Source organism: Mixophyes fleayi, chromosome 5 (assembly GCF_038048845.1).
Source record: "Mixophyes fleayi isolate aMixFle1 chromosome 5, aMixFle1.hap1, whole genome shotgun sequence".
Classification (NCBI taxonomy): Eukaryota; Metazoa; Chordata; class Amphibia; order Anura; family Limnodynastidae; genus Mixophyes; species Mixophyes fleayi.
Window position 1 is genome coordinate 262,963,706 of NC_134406.1, and position 5,000 is coordinate 262,968,705.

Sequence of the window (5,000 nt, forward strand, 5' to 3'; positions counted from 1 at the left end):
AGCGCCACTAATTCCGCTTCGCTGTACAGAGAACTCACTCATATCAGTCCCTGCCACATTGGGGCTTACAGTCTAAATTCCCTAACATACACACACAGACTAGGGTCAATTTGTTATCAGCTAATTAATCTACCAGTATGTATTTTGGATTGTCGGAGGGAACCGGAGCTCCCGGAGGAAACCCACGCAAACACAGGAAGAACATACAAACTCCTCACAGATAAGACAATGGTCAGGAATTGAACTCATGACCCAAGTGCTGTGAGGCAGAAGTGCTAACCACTGAGCCATAGTGCTGTTCTGATATCCTCCTATTCTCATGTATGATAATGACACATGTAATATATGCAGTCCTGATATCCTCTTATTCTCCTGTATGATAACGTCTCATGTAATATATGCAGTACTAAAATGGTGTTAGATTGGAAATTAAACTTTTACTATTTCCTTCGGGGAGGGGCGGGCCGGCCCGGGGGGCAGGGGGACATCGGGGGACACTGTTGTTAGAACCAGCCGACCAGCTCCGCCTTCCCCCCGGCTGCACTATAACTTAATTATTACAGGCTGGCGCGTCACATGACACGCGATGCGGCCGAGTCATTGCTGACGCGGCCGCATCACGTGTCATGTGACGCGGTCGCCTGTTTACCCCCGGGCTGTATCTTGCCAGCCCGCGCCTGCCTTCGGGGCACACGTAAGGCGGCACTAAGATGTAGATATATGCACCTATATTATATGCACCTATATTATATGCACCTATATTATATGCACCTATATTATAGGTACCTATATATTATATGCACCTATATTATATGCATCTATATATTATATGCACCTATATTATATGCACCTATATTATATGCACCTATATATTATATGCACCTATATTATATGCATCTATATATTATATGCACCTATATTATATGCACCTATATTATATGCATCTATATATTATATGCACCTATATTATATGCACCTATATTATATGCATCTATATATTATATGCACCTATATTATATGCACCTATATTATATGCATCTATATATTATATCATCATCATCATCATCATTTATTTATATAGCGCCACTAATTCCGCAGCGCTGTACAGAGAACTCATTCACATCAGTCCCTGCCCCATTGGAGCTCACAGTCTAAATTCCCTACTATAGACACACACTCACACACACAGACAGACAGAGAGGGAGAGACTAGGGTCAATTTTTTTTTATTTTTTATTGCAGCCAATTAACCTACCAGTATGTTTTTGGAGTGTGGGAGGAAACCGGAGCACCCGGAGGAAACCCACGCAGACACAGGGAGAACATACAAACTCCACACAGATAAGGCCATGGTCGGGAATTGAACTCATGACCCCCAATGCTGTGAGGCAGACGTGCTAACCACTACGCCACTGTGCTGCCCTATATGCACCTATATTATATGCATCTATATATTATATGCAGTAGGCAGACCAATAGGTGCTTGTTTGTATATACTGAGGTTGGAAATTAGTAATTAATGACTTTTCCAGATTTCTACTTTTTTGCTCTCAATAATAAAAAGCTATTTTGGTTTTGTATTGGTCATTCTATTATAGCTCAACTTATAATAACACTTTAGTTATTATCATAATCATTTATCCCGATTACCAGCATGTTTGTCAGTAACAGAGAAAAGCTCATTTGATAAATTGTCTGACATCAATATTGTATCTTCCCCCGAGGCGACTGTGACCTGGTTCACATATTTCTCATTAACATTTGACTTCTGAACATCCCCTGGTTTATTTCATCTCTTCACATCAAAGTCCCAACATGCTACTTTGTATTCCAGTCGTACGTTGGCCTTAATATGACAATATTGAGCAATAAATGGTTCAATGTATTTAAACATTATAGAAACAGAAACGTGTAAATGTGCAAAAAAAAAAAGGAAAAGAACAAACTTTATTAACTCTCTATCATAAGAACACATGTTCTATTAAACCTCTGTGATATCTTCTTCATGACTGTGCAGCAATCCGGAGGAAGGCAATGATAGATGATGTCTCATTAATTCCTTATGTCTTGATGATGCTCTTTGTAACTAGACCTGTTGCAGACAATGAGAGAAGATTAAAATCATGCAGGATAATGTGAATATTAGCTGTGTATGTTTCTGATTGTAATAACCCATCTCCATCCATGTCAATTAGCCTGTGTTCATTATTCACTCATTTATTTACACAAATGGGAAGTATGTACAATGAGACTTCAAGCTTCTTGTGTTGTTTAAAAGCTATTATCCAGACGTTTGGTGTTAAGCTGGATACACACTAATGCAATTATCATGCAGATCACACCATGAACGACCTTTTGGTCAGATGTTGCATTAGTGTGTACGTTCCCAGGATCATGTTTTATCTCACCAAAACACATCAAATCTGTTGATTTGGTTTTCTAAGCTTCCTACAAATCACGATTAGCGATGGAATGATGTCGGGCAAATGTGGCAGTGTGTACACACTCACTACCAGCAGTGTAGGCAGATATCTATAGAGTGTACAGAGTCACAATCGTTTCAGCAGACAGTTATAAGAGATGAAGATCACAGATCTTAAGGTAAATTGCGTAGTTGTGTACGCATGAATCAGGATGCTCAGCGGGATTTTCAATTGTTGGTGAAATTGTTATAGGAATTGCATTTGAAGTAAGATTGTATTTGTGTGCACCCAATTTTAAAGAAACAACTTCTTCTAAATTGCTGTAACAATGGAGAAACCTGTTGATTTGACAGTGAAGTCTTCCTCTAATTATTTCTATAAGAGTTAGAATATGAACTTATCTGTCTCCCAGCAGAAAGCTGTGAGCCATCATTGAACTGTTTGCAGAGACTTGTTATAAGACCCTGGTAAACACAGATTATCAGTTTATGTCAGCGATAATTTAAATGGTAACTCCACTCAAAATGATGTGGCCTAATTAAAGTCATTATGTTGGATACTAAAACTTACTGAAATAACTCCTGATACTTAATACAGGACATGTGCTTAAACTCAGAAAACACACTGTTGCTGCCATTTGACAGATAGTTTAAGGACTTAGAGAACCTCATTTAGAGTCAACCGGAAAGTCCGTTTAAGAATTGTAGGAGTGGGAGTGTGCCGCAGCTTGGTAGGGTATTATGAGTGTAAAGCAACCCCATTTGCATCCCACTCTTAATACCCTATGGAGCTGTGAGCAGTTCCTGCAGCTAGCTAACGCTTGCACCACCTAATTCCTGCCGCACAGCTTTAGCCCTGTTTTGACGTGTGTTGCGTTTGCGCCTCACTGCGACTAGGGTGTATTTACATGGTCACACCTTCACAAATCCGTGTTCCTTCCATTCTCTCATAGTGAGTCGCAAGCTGTTACAAGTGTTAATTGCGTCCAAGATGCAGGCGAATGTGGGGCTTTCTGTACATGCGTGGTAGTGTTTTTTGCTGGATGCGCCTAAAGCGGCCTTTGCGTCCGACTCTAAATGAGGTCCAGAGTGCTTGCCAACATCTGTAACCCTGGATTCAGTCTGTGGATTGCATTGCTTATTTACATGGTTGCAGATATTTCTAAAGAGTGTCAATCCTTAGGAACTTGTCTGTCAAATGCAACAGTGTGTTTTCTGAGTTTTAGGCAGGTCATTTCAGGCAGAAGTTTTTATTTCTCCTCCAAGTATCAAGATTTATTCTAGTAAGTTGTAGTAATGAGCATAATGATTTTAATTAGAAAACATAATTTGTGATCCTATTCGAATACATCTTCGTTAGTTTTGACCTCACATAAAGCATCTATATCACATTTATTATAATACTGCTAATGGTGTGATATGGAGAGAAATTGATCTCTGCTAGTTTCTTAGAGATTGTACTGTAGGTAAAACCTTCAGTAACTCTGTAACAAGGGAGCTTCCCGTTCTTAAGGGATGTACGCGCTCAGTCTGTTTCCTGATTGATCTGAGTTACAAGAAGAGATAAAGGACCGGTCTTGAATTACTAGGTCATTTGTCCTTTTAGTTCATCCCAAGACACTGTCGCCGGGAGAGGATCCCAATTGTGGCTGTGTTCTACCTCTCCGGTGCTAATTCCCACTGTACATCAAACCTTTGCAAATTGGAGCAGGGCCGGATTAAGGGAATGGAGACCCCTGGGCAAAGGGAACTGTGAGGGCCCCCCCCCATTTTTTTTTTTATCACCGCTGGGCAGAGCTGTCTCTCGTCTCCTACACAGAATCCATCTCAGAACCTCTTACTAGACTAGAACACCCAGGGCCATGCCATGATAAAGGAGAAGGGCTACTGGAATGACAAAGCCTGGCACAGCATTACAACTAGCCTATTGGCAGCGCTCCCTTTTGGACCCTCTCGTGGGTATACTTGTGTGTCTCTGATAAGGGAGAATGTTTTATTTTCTTTAAAAAAAAAGATAATGGGCTTGATTCAGTAAGGAAAGCAAAGCAAAAAAATGAGTAACATTGAAATTTGGCAAAACCATGTTGCAATTCACAGGGTGCAAATGAGTTTATTATTTTGCACGTAAGGAAACTACTGGCTGCTTTTTCCTCTAGCACACAAATACTCAATAGCTTTATTTTTACACTTGAATTTAAAGTAGATCTAGGACATGCCCTACCCCAACTATAAATCTGTCCCCACATTTTGAATTTACCTCCCCCTCCAATGCAACATGGTTTTGCCAAAGTTCAAAGTTATTCTTTTTTTTTTTTTTGCTTTACTTTCCTTAATGACCCAGGCCCTTTGAGAAGATCTGGAGAAACATCTTTTGGTGAAAATGGGTCTAGCTACGCTTTGTATATATGGCGCTCGCCGTTTGTAGTCAGAAACAATACACAGCAGGATACGTCCAATACATATGTGGAATAGAGAGACCCAGCAGAAAGCAGATAAAAAGTATTCAGTTAATGTTTCCTGTTAATAATATAGTCATTAATGGCAGAGCATTAAAATAAAATGAAAAGCATTAAAATAAA